Here is a 15,304-nt window from a genome sequence, read left to right as displayed (position 1 = left end):
CTGAAAAGATATTTCTTTAAGGGTAGGTGGGACTAGGGAAGGGAAACTTGGTAAGATTAAGGGTGAGCGTATGCCTGGTTGCATCTAGCAGCTATGAAATCTCAAGGCACTGGGCCAAGCCAGTGGACTTTTCTCCTAGGCACAAAGGTGACCATCTCTTTCGTTCATTATCTCTGAGCTCACAGGGGATGGGGAAACAGTTTCCAGTATGGATACCATCCTGGGGGTTGGAAAAAAATTGTACGATGAGTAGACATGGAAGGAAAGGGGTATTTTTCTTTAAAAAGTTTTCTTTAAGTTGTGTCATTTAAATCTTTAGGAGCTTTGTTTTCAGGGAGCAGCATTTGGAGAAAATGGCTCTCTTTATCTCTCTGCCCCTGGGTTTCTTACCTCCTTCCCATCTCTGACTGTTGAGAAGGCTTTCTTGTATCCATCAAGGTGTCTTTGATTTTCAGAGGCCCAGAAAGAAAAGCCCCAGAGGAAAGCCAGAGAACTAGATGCGTGAGTTACAGATTTTATCCCACACAGAGAAAGACCACAGTTTCTTGAGTGCTTCTGTCTGCAGTGCAATAAGAACTCAAGACAAGAGCAGTGTCCAGGGCTGGAGAGATGGCTCAGTGGGTTAACGCACCTGGAGCACGCATGAAGACCTGAGTTAATTCCCAAGCACCCAAGGAAAAAGTGGGCATGGTTGCCTGAGTCTGTATCCCCAGCCCTGGTAGGGGTGTGGAGGGAATGGCTAGGTGGGCAGACTGACAGCACGATCCACTGGGGCTATCTTGCCATTAGCCTGGCTTCAAGTGCAGTGACAGTCTGTCACAAGGAAATGAGGAGAGTGATAGGACACTGGACACTGTCTTCCAGCCTCTCTGCATGTAAGCACACACTTAGGTAAGTACAGACCATGCATCCATACCCACCCCACTACCATACACACACACACACACACACACACACACACACACACACACACACACCAAACAACCAAACAATAGCTCCATTGGTAAAAGAAGTATGTACTTATCAGAATTTTATTTTTTCTTTTTAAAGAAAAACCATGTGTTTATTATCTTAGTGACAGAATGGATTATTTTAGAGCATATACCTGAATAAAACCTGAAGCTGGTTCAATACTTGCCTGCAGTTTCTAATTTGCTGGGCTTGTATCTCTACTAGGAATATAGAATTCACCAACAATTCAGAGCTTTAGGAGCACAGCCTCAAAATCAGCACAAACTATCTGCCAAAGCTAACGTGGACACACTGGGCAGCCCTCAGTGGCTTCAGTCACTAGTCTTGTGACAGGGCCTGGTACTCACTGTGGATGGTTTAATTAGAGCGGCTAAGAAATAAGGATGTTCCCAGTACAAAATGGGAATCATACAGAAAGAAGGGGCAAAGGTGGATCAGGCTCCCAGAATAACACAACACCGAATGCTAAATTGCTATGGATCATTTTAGGAAAAACAATTCACTTTTCTTAAGCACTCATTGGGTAGCCCCCTCTCTCCTCAACTTCTCTTTGTGATGTGAAAAAAATGGAAGTCTTGCTTCCAAGGACTCTGAGAGACAGTTTAGTGCATCTGTCAGCTGGGAACCATCAGACACACTGAAGCCTCCTCTCTTCACTGGAAAAGCCCCAAAGCTGTGGATGACGTAGGGGCTTTTGAATTTCATTAGATACACTATTTGTTCAGCTAGAGAGAACTGTCACACTGTCAGACTAATTAGAGACCTTGAAGGGGGTGGCCAGAACACCACAGGAATGAATTTCCTTCTATCTCAAATCACCCTACCAGTTTTGTTCTTTTCCCTTATAGAACTTTGCTGGATTCAGGCACTGGACTTACATATTTGCTTTTGACATGAGATTTCCTCTGCTTTTCTAAGCACCTTAGTATGTCTATTATTTCAAATATCACACTTATTATACAATTAGTTTTTATATAGTATTGCTATTTTTCCACTTGATGAACACCTTTTTGTTTTGAGTTTATATCCATTAGAAAGATAATTTAAAAATGCATACAACAAAATTCATATTTGACTAATTCCATCTTATTTTTAGTTAAAATCTGTTTATTCATATGGGTTAAAGCAATTCTCTGAAGAACTTAGTGTTAATGAATTTTAGAAGGTCCACAAGTTACTTTTAACAAGTGTATTCAAGCTCATGACCATACCACTCTCTTTAGAAAGGGGACATTTAGAATATATTTAAATTTAAAATTATTTTAAATAATAAAAAGTAAATTAAAACCAAAAGAGCACATTTAGTTACACTTCTTTTAGTTACACTTCTTTAAATATATCTAACACAAAAATAGATCAGTGAAATGAACCTAGGCAGGGAATCAAAGATGCTACTGTATTTTAGAATAACAGTTTATCTTGAATCTCTGGGTCTAGCATAGAATCAAGTACTTAAAATTAAATCATCTTTGTAGAAAATCTTTAGCCATTTAATGATCAGAAGAACTTGCTTTAGAAAGTCATTTTAACCATGACAATCCTTACATCTAATATTCAAGTTCATATTTGATTACACAACTGGTGAAGTCTAGTCAGGAAAGACTCAGACCGTATACAGAGCATATTTATTGCAGTCTCCATTCCTGAGTGATGACAGGGGATGGGGACTAGCAGGTGCTTAGGCCCCCAGAGGTCTCTTGAATATTTTCACTGTCTGTATGAGGAGACTCAGGATGACTCCTGGTCTTTCTGTCATGGAAGGTTAGGGTGAGCACATAGCTACATCTGAGGAAAATATGCACATGCCAGAAAGCATATCCACTGGTGCCTTGGTCAACCAATTCAGGTTACTGGTAAGTCAGCCAGCCTATGGCATTTTGTTACAGCAGCTGAATGTACAAGGGAGAACTGTCTCACCTCACAAGGTCCCAGCATTCAAATTCTTCATTAGGAGATGTAAGCAACAGAGGGAAGAAAGAAATGAAAATACTCAATGACTTCTGGTAGATTTCAGATCAAGGGTCCTGGAGCTAGAATCATATTTGAGAATAGAAATTGACAATTTCTCAGGCTGAGCACATTTTCAAGAAGGCACAACACTCTGAGTTTGACTCAACCCATTTGACAGTTAATTGTATAAATAGTTGAATATGAATAAAAAGTGTATGCAGGATAGTACAATAATTATTTCTAGCAATTTAGCCACATAGCTTTTACCTTATATAGCACTGGTATAGACCACATGTGGAATTAACAGTAAGAACCTTTATCTCTTTTATATGTAGGCCCTTGGGAATTTAGAACTTTCAAAGCAATGCATTCTTGCTAAAGTCCCTTCTTCAGTTTTGCATGAGAATTCCAACCCACCCACAAGCCCTCAGTTTGAAAATGTTGTCATGCCTGCAAGACATGCTAGTACAATGTTGACATGAAGCTTGTGGGAATAACCAATGTAAGGAGTAAGGTTTTTCCCTCCCGGCCAGGACCTACCCCAGCGCCAGCCACAATTAACACACCGAGACTCTGTATTCAATATAATTCTGTTGGCCAGTTACTTGTTTCTTAGTGGCTAGCTCTGTCTTAAGTATTAATCCATTTCTATTAATCTAAGTATTTCCATGTGGTCTCATCTTACCAGGGACTGGGACCGGCGTCTGGTCTCCCCAGTCTCTCCATGTTGACTCCTCCTTACTACTTTCTCGAATCCTTCTTGTCTCCTAGTCCTGCCTATCTTGCTTTCCTATTGGCCAACAGTGCTTTATTCATTAACCAGTATGAGAAACATTTTTACAGAATGATATCTCCCATCAAACCACTATATTTGATTTGACTTAAGCTCCACTCTTTGAGTCAGAATACATACCTGACCAAGAGCCTGAGACTAAATAGCTCAGGGACTTAGAGTAAAAACAAATACCACTCTTATTTTTTAAAAAGTGGTAAGAAAATGGTACCTAATGACATCCTGCTATACTCCTAGACTCACAAAGCAGCACTTTGCTCAACCATCATCAGAGAAGCTTCTTCCTGCAGCAGATGGGAGCGATATGCATAGAGTGAGAGACCTTCCTTGTAGCACTCAGTGTTAACTGAGATGTCCTGCAGGGGTCTTTGTGTGTGTATGGTTTCCAGTTTAGTGTTTGTATGGGATTTTCATGGGGGTGATTCCAGACAGGGTTTCTCTGTGTTAAAGGCCCTGGCTGTCCTGGATCTCACTCTGTAGACCAGGCTGGCTTTGAACTCAGACAGAGATCCACCTACCTCTGCTTCCTAGGTGTTGGGATTACAGGTGTGTGCTACCTCACCTGAATAAAAGAATTACTTTTTTTTTTACTTCCCAAGCTTTTTTACCTTAATATATTAAATTTTCTACTACAATGTTATAAGGTAGGGCATAGCAGCATGGCCTGGAAGAATGTGTTCCTAATTCCCAGGATATTCCATTACACGGTGAACTGCTTACCAGCATATTAGTTTGCCTCCACCTGGAGATTAAGTCCTAGAGATACCTTAATCTCAGGAATCCAGTGTCAGAAAATGTGGGGCACTCCAAGGCAACTTCCATGCTCACAGCATCATGTTCTCCATGCTGAGAGGATCATCAGCCTTAGTTTTCCTATGTGAACGCTGTCATCTCCTCCCATTTACAAACAGAAAATCTGAGGCCGCACATGATGCTAAAAGCACTTGGGGTCATACAGAGGACAGGACCAGACATTAGGATGTGAACTAGCCCCTGTGATTTTAGAAACTTGGATGGCAATGAGAGCATCTTGCTTGTGTGAGAATGTGCGTGTTAGGTGCTACAGACAAAGGAGGGATGGCACATGCATATTCATGGAAGTCATTTCATCCTATATGACATTTTCCCTGCACATAACTTACATTTTTGGCTTCTCCAAGAAAGTAAGGGTATTTTTTTTTCCTAAAAAATAAGAAATGAAGTAAAAAGAAAGCCTATGATTTCTGAGACCATTTCCCTGACTAGTAAGCCATGCCATATGAAACTTAATTAAATCTTACAGAATTCTAAACAGGTTGCATGCACTTCCAGCCTCCACTATAAGAGAGCATGTCGCTGTTAGACACAGTACCAGAAACTACTGTATGTTTTATTAAAAACCTATTTTTTGTGTGTGTCTGTCATGTTCTCCTTTTTATCTAAAACCCTAATTTAGTTGTTGTTCCCTTAGGTACAGAGTACACAGTTCATAATTCATTTGATATAAAATGTCACTTTAGATTCTTGCCCTTCTTTGATAAATGAGAAAAAACATGTACATTTCAATTTCCTCAACGCCAGAACGACCAGGAGCAACCCCCTGTTGTGTGTCTCAAAGACCTTTGTGTTAAATTAAACATCAAGATTGAGAAACTGTGGGGAGGGGATTTCCAAGGCAGAGAGAATGTGTAGCAGATACATGAGACCAACGAACAGACCCAATGCCTTCCTTTCTTACTCGAGTCCCTGCTCCCAAACAGCTATTCTGATCTTCAAATTATTTCTCACTCATAATTTAATATGCCACAACCAGTCTGCTCATCTCTTCCACTTAGTTTTTCATTTTTTATAAACATTTTAAATAATGATAATTATTATTATTGTAGGGGACGTTCCATGGCACACGTGTGGCAGTCAGTCAGAGGTTAACTTGCTAAGGTTCCTTTTCTCCTTCTGCCCTGTGGGTTTTGGGGATCCAACTCTAGTCATTATGCTTAGAGGCCAACACCTTTGGCCATGTCTTCTCATTGCCCTCCTACATTTGAGAGGCAGTTAGCCGAATCATCAAGGAAAATATCAATTTAGGTGTTTACAAGTTAGTATAATTTTCAACTGAGTGGTGAGAATGAGTATACATCTTCACTTCATGTGAACCATGGTTTACAACTACACACACACACACACACACACACACACACTGGCTGGTACTTTCTTCACTCACCCTCCTTACTCTTTACCAACCCACTGAGGAAGACACTGTGATACACTGTGATCAAGATCACAAACAAGCGAAAATGTTGTTTGCTGAATCTCATGGGTAGACAAGAACTCTGGTCAGTTTTTTTAACAAATATACAATTTAAAAGACATCCTTATGTGGTTGATAAGAGCCAACTGTATACCCAGAATATCTGTGACATTCCCACTGAAGGTTTTTGTGGTGTGTGTGTGTGTGTGTGTGTGTGTGTGTGTTTGTTTGTTTGTTGCTGAGTACTACATATGTACAGGATCATAGAGGCTAGAGGTCAATACGATGTATCTTTCTCCATTGCTCTTAGTTTTCCATATACTGTTGTTTCACTTGCAAATTAGTTTGGACCGGGTGGCAGTGAACCCCACTGGCCTTGCTCTGCTTTCACTGCAATGGGATGACAGTGCATGTGTGAACACATTTTTTTTTTTAATGAATGCTGCAGGATCCCACTGGGGTCTTCTTGCTTAAATGTAAAGAATTAACCTACTGAGCCATTTCTCAAGGCCCCAAATTCAGATTCCCATGAAGGAGTTTTCTTTTTTTCTGTCCAGAAGACATGGGTGGGCCTTGGGGTAGCCATTCCAGGGAATAGTTTTTCCGCATATTCACACTGCTAATGGCAGTGGATTCTATAATATTTGACAATTTTCCATGAATAAGTGCCTCCGGAAGATGGTAGGGCTTTAAAACTGTTCACAGAAAGGTATTTTAGTAGTACATTCATTAATTCATTTGTCATTGTCATGTCAGAGGGAGCTTCCTTCTTGTTTTTCAAGGACCTTTAATGTTTAATTTTTAAAAAGTTAGTTTCATGAGATAAATTGCACATATTTACAGAAGCACACACTCCACTCAATCAGAAAACCAGACTCACTCATTTCCTTTGAGACACAGAGAATTAACAGAAAGATCTAGAATGTAATATGGGCCCAATGAGATGACAAGTTAGTAATTAACAATAATGACACCATTGTGACACACTAATGCTGGGTAAATGTATCTGAACATGCTTTGATTGACTTTCTTGTGCAACACCTGCACAAATCTTCTGCAGCAGCAAATAGAAGAGAAAAATCTAGGTTTTTACACATGAGTCAAAGGAAGAACTACACATTCCAAGTCTTTCGTGACTTGGAAATACAGAAAAGAGGCCTTGGGGTGTAAGGCCTTCTCCAAGCAGAGCAGCAGAGAGCCAACTCAGCATTCCCTTTTTCTGAGTGTAAACTTTACAGTTCTCAAAATTTAATTTTAAATATCTTTAAAATTTACAAACACATCATTATTTTGTGTTTACATATGATTTGTGTATATATGTGTGCACATGTGCCATGACATGCCTGAGGAGTTTGGAGGACAACTTTGTGGAGCTGGTTCTCCTCTCTCACCTTTATGTGGAGTCTATGGATGGAGCTAAGGTCAGCAGGCCTATGTGCAAGTACTCTTAAGGCTTAGACATTCTTCTGACACACTTTATGTTTTTATTACTTCAGGGATGTGATAGAAGTTCACAGGTGAGCACGAAAGAACTTCTTTATGGCAAGTTCACCCTTGTAACCATAGAAGTGGATGGATCAAGCTGATGATGCCCTTACCTTCTGTGTAGACTGTGCATGATGGCATATCAATCTGCACCATGCTACTTTGTGAGGCTCTTAAGATACATTTCAGTTAATTCCCACTCTCACTGTTTATATGCTATGCTGAAAACCATCAGTGGACAAGTTAACTCAGGGATGTACTCTGGTCCCTTCAACTGGTTTTCAACCCTCAATGGCTCAACCAATCAATATGCTTGAAATTAGGTTTGATACAGTTGTAGAATCAAGTCACTTCTTTAGTTCCCATTCTTGGGCAGGGTCAACAAATGTGTTCTATTCCTGCAGAAGATAGGAAAGGCTAACAGGAAGAACAAGATTTCCAGGCTCATAAGTGTTCCTCATTGTCTCTCCTCCTGACTGCATGATCTTAATGGCCTAGTATAGAAAAGAAACAAAGGCTCAAAGTGAAAACTGAGTTTTCATATGATCAAAGCACATTGTATGTATGTATGAAAAACTCAATGAATCTCATTATTTTCTACAATTAATATGTGCTAATAAAAAAGTAAAAGAGAACCACCTGCACCCAGTGAGGGCACCCTTGGTATAAATAACCACTGCATCAAAGAACACTTTCTGTCAAATGAAACACTACATCATCTTAACAGTCCTCTTGGCAACTGATAATTACATGAGGATACTCCGTGGAATTGTATTTATGAACTTCTAGAGGGAAAAAAAAAACCCTAACTCTTATAGTCTAACAGCCAGAAAACCCTGGGATCCTGGCTAAAGATGTAACCCAATCATGAGATGCTCATTAAGGGAACCCAGGGGGAAGAGACTTGGGTTTAGTTACATGGACATCCTGGTAACAGATGTTCTGTGAAGGGATCCAGAAGCAGAGGAAATTTCCTTGACAGCATCTTCAGGGTAGAGAGGGCCATTAGTGTTCCTCCATGCATAAACACCAAGCCTGTTGCTTTACTGTACTGCTGGGGGAGGGATATTGGAAACAGCAGCCCATGGTAGATATCTGTCTCTATCCCATTCAGGAACACTCTGGGGGAGGTCTCTGACCCTAAGAATGTTGGACACAGAAAACTGGCTGACCTATTTCCCTGCTGGAGTTCAGTGTTCTACTTACAAATGTGGAAGACAGTTATGAAAAAGATTGTGTGTCATGTTCACTTTGTGGGCATTTTAAAGATTATCTAATTCAATGGCTGTCAAGCTGGAATATCTGAAGGACCTGGGCTGGGTAGGACAGAGACGAGATCATTAAATAGAGCTTTAATCTCAGATAATCTGGTGTAGTAGTCGGAGTGTGGGGCTCAAGAATTTGATGGGGGAGGGCTCAGAAGGTGGTTCAGTGATTAAAGCACTTGACTCACAAGCAATAAGCAATAAGCATGAGGCAGGATCTGAGTTCAGGTTTCCACCCAGCTACACATCACATGGGCAGGGAAGCCTACCTGTTAGCCAGTGGTGAGCTCCAAGTTCAACTGATAGTCTCTACCTCAATGAATAAGATGGAGACTGAGAGAGACACCTGAAGTCAACCTGTGGCCTCCACACATGTGTACTCATTCATGCATACTCACCTACATGGACATATGTGCCTGTACATGAGCAAACAGGTATGTACACATCCACACACATCACATACTCAGGGAAAAGCAAAGAATAAATCTGGACTTGGAGTAAGTTGTCGGGTAACTGAATGGCATATACTATGGAAAGTACTGGTGGATTGAGCCATGAGAAGCTCAAGCCACAGAAAGACACCCAGGCCAAACCTAGTGGCTGAGTTATTCAAAGGCTGTTAGTGAAATTTCACCCTGAGACCTGTAGGTGAAGACTGAAGTTCTCAGGAGTCTAGAGATGCTCAGTGGCTCTAGGGGTATCTCCAGGGCAAGGGAGCACCTCTAGGGTAAGGGAGGATCTCCATAGCAAAGAAACACCTCCAGGGCAAGGGAGCACCTCCACGGCAGGCCAGCAGTCATATAGTCTTAGAAGTAATTGTTTTAGTTCATATCAGGCTTGCTTTTGGAAACTTCCTCCTTGATAGCTTAGACAAAAGCTGGAAAACATTCCAAGCCTTGTGGTTTGGTGTGGTCTGCAAGAAGGCTGAGGCACCATTCTCTGCTTTGACCACCTCCCTCCAAGTATCTTGTTTCCAAATAATAAAGCCCAATCCAGAGGCTTAAATCATGAAAAGAGTTAACTGGTTCTGAGGAGAGAAAAGCCGAACCAAGAGTTGGTCCTTCGGTAGTGTGGGATTCAATATGGCTAGTGCTCCTGCCAGAATACCACTTATCTTCTATTATGGGGTACTAAAAGAGAAAAACTCCCAAGATTCCTGAATAAGTTATATGGAGTTTATTTATCACCGGTGGGGCTATCTCAAGCAGAATAGCAGGAAGCTGCCTTGACCTCCAGTTTGTTTGAGTTTTCAAGGCAAAAACTGTAGTTGTGACATACACCAGAAGAAAAGGCAGCTGTGGACATCTGCAGTAAGCCAGCATTGTTTACAGAAGCAGAGAACAGCAGTTAAGTGGTTAGGCAGTTCTTTTAGGTCTAGGACTAACTTTTAGGTAACTTTTAAGTCCAAGTAGCTTTTAGGTCCGGGACATGTTGTATAGGAATTTAGAGATGGTCCAGAAGTGACCAGAGACCAGTTTACTCAAGAGAGTTTTACACAATTACAGTATATTTAGGAATGCTGTCATTAGAAGGCATGGCTATAGTTCAATAGCCCTCCACGCTTTGCTCTGACTCATTCTTCTTTCTCCATGCTGGCAACATTTCAGACCCTTCCCAAGGCAATAGTTGGCAAGAGATTCATAGACTCCAAGGTTTCAGCATGTGACCTGGCATGTCCCTCTACTGATAAACCGCTTCCTTTCATGGCTTTTGGAGCACACAACACTCATGAGAAACAGGACAGTGGAGCCCATGTTCACTCTGAGAGGGAAACCAGATCCCTGTAACCACAGGAAAAGTTAAGGTAGGTTGCACAAGAATGAAAAATAAAAAGTCACTATCATTCCCTTCATCTGAGGGCAATATGTTCTGAGATATCCCAGGAGATACCCCAAACCACAGAATACAGGAGTATATCTACCAGTGCTTTATCTGTACACTCATCTGCCACACAGCTTAATGTATACATGGAATACAGAAAATCAAGCTAACAGTTGATCTGGTGACTGAGATGGTGGTAATGAACAGAAGCTGAGGAGAATACAAATGGTAGAAACACTGGACCAAAGAGGGTTTGAGGCAGTATGAGGCTTTATCGGGCTCTTTGGAAGAGCATTCGATTTAAAACTCATCAATTGTTTGCTTCAGGAGCTCTCTGTTTAATAATCCAGACCCCAGTTGACCCTCAATAACTGAAACAGAAGAAACAGCAACAGATTAAGTGTTGACTACAGACCCTGCAAATGCTGAGAGACACAGGGACAAGGCCAGCTCTGAGTCCCTTCTGTACTGTGCATGACTCAGCCGTTTATTCTGTCTTTCCCATGAATCTGTATGCTGGTAGATAAGACATCATCCATTACAATAAGAGCAGAAGTCAGAGCAAAGCCCAAAGCAACCACTGAAGTGTGAGGACCAGGTGTGACTCCCTGTATTAGTCAACCTGTCTTTGAGGAATGCCTGTTCTCCACACTTTCAATTTTTTGGTTGGACAATTGCCACCTGGACACTGATGTTTCCTTTGCACTAACTAGTTAATAATCAGAACAGCACAGTGGTTGGAATGAATATGTCCACTACAGTCATGGTCTGTTTTCCATTAAGAAAGGACTCTAGAAACTTTGGATCAGGGCAGTCTTTTCCCACTTAAGGGAGCTAACGAAAGGGAATGTGTTGCTATTTATGTTGTTAATGAAGGATTGGAACAAACCCTGAAATGTCTCAGTTTTACTAAGGATTTCCTTATTTTCCTAAGAATGGTTATAGAGGTGGCTAAATGCTCTTAGGATTTTATGCAAGTCAGACATTGAGCTGTTGTATGATAAAGAAAAAGTCAAGAAAAGAATGATATTATTTTCTAAGAAATAAAAGAAACATTTCTTCAGGGCACTCTAAGAGTTCAAATGAAATTTCAAGTCGCATTTAAACAGTCAGTGAAGCCGTCACATCGACACGATTTTTCTTTCCACCTTAAAGTTAAAGATAAACCTTCCTTCCTAGATGAGATGCAGACGGGGGATTGTACTTACTCCTTTTAAAAATGTGATTTTTAATATCAATGAAACTCAGAGAGGCAATACCTCCCATCTTTCTCCCTTGGTAAAGAAGGAAAAATGTGATTTTCATTTAATTATTTCTTTTCAGACTCTCTGCCTTGCCTGGGGATGCTCTGAAGACAGTACTTAATTGTGTGAAGAGACATGTGTGTCTGTATAAACCACAGGAGAGCATTATGCAAATGTGCACGGCTGTGAGCTCTTGGCTGGAGGCTCCTTGAGTGCTTGGTTAAGTTCACTTCAAAGTTCCCTTCCTTCTCCAAGGCTCAGAAGCTCATGCCTCTCTAAACTGTTTTCACAAGCAGGACACTCACTGTCAAGATTATCAGCATAAAAAGTGAAGGGAACTTCACAAACTTTCTCGGGGAAACATACCCTCTTCTTTGGCTGAGGATATGTAGTTTTATAAACATGTATGCAAGCGTGTGCATATACCCAGTCACACACCCACAGCCACCACAGTGCAAGCTATCCATTTTAGAAAACCAAAGTTAAGAATCGGAGTCACATATTAAAGACAGACATTATAACACCATGGCTCTACTCCAATAAAGTACTTAAGAGAAAACACAAATGAAGCTAGATGGGGTGTCAGGTGTTTTGAAACACACACTATTTTACTAAGAATTTAAATACATTTTATTTGCTGAGTTCAACTACTTTATTACCTTCCAGAGAATTCCCCTCCCCCCCCAGGAGGAAAAAATATGGCAGCACATTTGGAAGATATACACAGAAGGGAAACATTATGCACAACTATTCTAAAGGTTCATAAGAATCGGGTGCAATATAAATTGTGCGTTTTTAAATATAGTGAAGGCAAGAATGAGCCATCTGTTTATGTGGTAGAGTGTTGTTTTAAAGAACACTATTCAACTCATCCTATATCTTCATTGTGACTCTTGTATCATAAAAGACAGTTAATCTCATCTCTTCTACCCTATGAACACTGTGCTATCATGCTAGCCTATTCTTATTTCAGTTTTCAACTCTCAGTTTACTTTTTATTTCTATCCTTTCACAGCCTGTCAAGTGTAAAAGTTTACTTAGTTTTTTATTTTCATCTCTTTGCTCGCTTTAAGACATATTGTGGCCCCTTGGATGTGGAAGTACCTACTTAAATCTTATAAATAAATCAACATGGATGGATGTGTATCAGAAAGAAAACACTCCTGCCTTTTTGAAAACTATTAGTTTTGTTTTAGTTTTTAAAAGTAGCATCTTCTCATATCATGAAGAAACATCCACAGGCAAGGAAGTACAGTAGGCTCTCACAGTTGCAGCATTGTGAATGAAATAGATGAGTCTAGAATTCTGCACACATACAGTCTACTCCTGGGGCCCTAAAATGGGGTTTTGGTTTAAATTAAAATATAGAGAAGAGTCTAAACCTCTTCGTTAATCACTTGTCACCAGGCCTGCCTGCCTGAGTTTGTTCCCAGATACCACATGGAGGATGGAGAAAACTGACTCCCTACGTTATCTTCTGACCTCCATACTCTGCCACTGTGTGTAAAGCTTCAATATAATATAAAAAATTAATAAACAAATACGGCATTTCCTTGGAGGAGAAAATAGATTCACTTGAAGGAATTATGTTAAGATTTTCAGACTCAGGTCCTGGTCAACTGAGGGAAAATACCTGTGATTTCCATTTCCTTTCAAAGCAGAGTTAAGAGCTTCTTGGACTTGCCCTGCTCTCCTGAGGGTTGATGCTCTGAGAACACAGCCTCCCCACACTGTGGGTTCACTTCCTTCTCTTACACAGTACTCTCTTTCCATTCACCTATCTTAACTGATTCCCTACATGCTTCCTATTTCTTCTGCAATGCACAGAGAGGGATATTCAATTATCTCTGGAGCTCAAAGATAAAATTTGACTGTCACCAATAGCGCTACACTCACTGAGAGACAGTTTTATTTTGCCAAAAGTGTTCATGTCCTCAGTGTAACTTTATAAAACCTAAATTATGAGGATAACAGAGATTTGTTTCTATAAGAATTAATTGTTTTATGCAGCTTAAAATTAGGACTTAATCATGCTATTCTGTCAGAACTGTTTGAGGTTGTAAAAACACAAAATTTCTGTAACTAGAGTCTACCTATTATCTTTATATTTTTGTTTCCCTTTTAAATATTTAATTTAATTTAGTGTGTGTGTGTGTGTGTGTGTGTGTGTAAGCACAGATGTGTGCAGTGTCCATGGAGAACAGAAGAGGGTGCTGCATTCCCTGGGGCTGGAGTCACAGGTAGTTGAGTGCTACCTAATGTGGGTGCTAAAAACCCAACTTCAGCCCACTGAAGAAACAGTGGCAAGAATTGTTAACAGATGAGTCATGTTTCCTGCCCCTTGTTCTGCTTTAACTTTAAAGGTGGGAATCATAAAACATGAATTGTGGGTATAGCGTTTTTCGGAATAAGGATGTTAGACTTATAAATGACAAATTAATTCCCTAAAAAAGCTACTTGGCTCTATATAAAACCTTATGGGTAAATATTTAGCCACATACAAAATTACTGTGTAGGTACTGCTCTGGGTTGAATTATGTTCAAAATGAATTTAAATTTATTTTTAACGTCCTGTTTTAACTACTCTTCTCAATGAATTGTTTATTAGTCACAATAACTAATTGAAAATGTGGGTTAAAACAAAGAATTAAACACAACCTAGAGAGACTTCAACACATCAAGAGTTAATGTTATTTGTTTTTATACTGTGATGGAAATATTGACAAGAGTAAGAGCAATAATGTGATGACTTCATCTAATTTTAACCCTGAAAAATGATTACCAAGTAAATGACACAGACGGCAAAAACAATTTTGAAGACCATTATACAATTCATAGCACCCACAACATGTTGTGCTCACTCAGATAGTCGACAAATATTTGTCTTGGCCATTTGGGCTATAAACACTAACAAACCAGGCATTGTTCCCACCCTCACAGCCCATAAACATTTGATAATTGTGGTAGAACTAAGACAAAATAAGAAAGAAAACTTCCAGATTTTAGAAATAGCTAAAAGAAATTTTTAACACAGATCGTCCCTTCAAATATTGAGTTGTAGACATTTTAATCAATTAATTTATCTATTTTCTGTATATGCTTGGGCACATGTGTGCTGGTCAGAGGACAATTTGGTGGAGTCGATTCTCCAGTTTTGCCCTTTTGAGAACAGTCTCTCTTATTGCTTCGGCTCCTGTACCATATGCTCCTGTTCCAGGCTAGCGGGCCTGTGCATGCCTGGCGGACTGTCCTGTTCCAGCAGGCCTATGAGTGCCTGGTGGACTGTCCTGTTCCCACCCCCATCTCACCGAAGGAACTCTGGGATACATGCACTACTGCATCCTGCTTTTCCTTAGGGTTCCAGGGAATGAACTTGGGTCTTCAGTTGCTGCAGCTAAATGCTCTCACTTGCTGAGCCATCTTCCTGGCCCCGAATTATTCAGATTTTAGACATCATTTTATTAAAATAGATTTCTTGATATTTTCACCAAAAGAAAATGTCCATATTAATTTTGTTGGTAAGGAATCTTTTTCTGTATCTCCTTCA

Source organism: Phodopus roborovskii, unplaced genomic scaffold (genome assembly GCF_943737965.1).
Source record: "Phodopus roborovskii unplaced genomic scaffold, PHOROB, whole genome shotgun sequence".
NCBI lineage: Eukaryota > Metazoa > Chordata > Mammalia > Rodentia > Cricetidae > Phodopus > Phodopus roborovskii.
Note: the sequence above shows the minus strand (reverse complement) of the source record.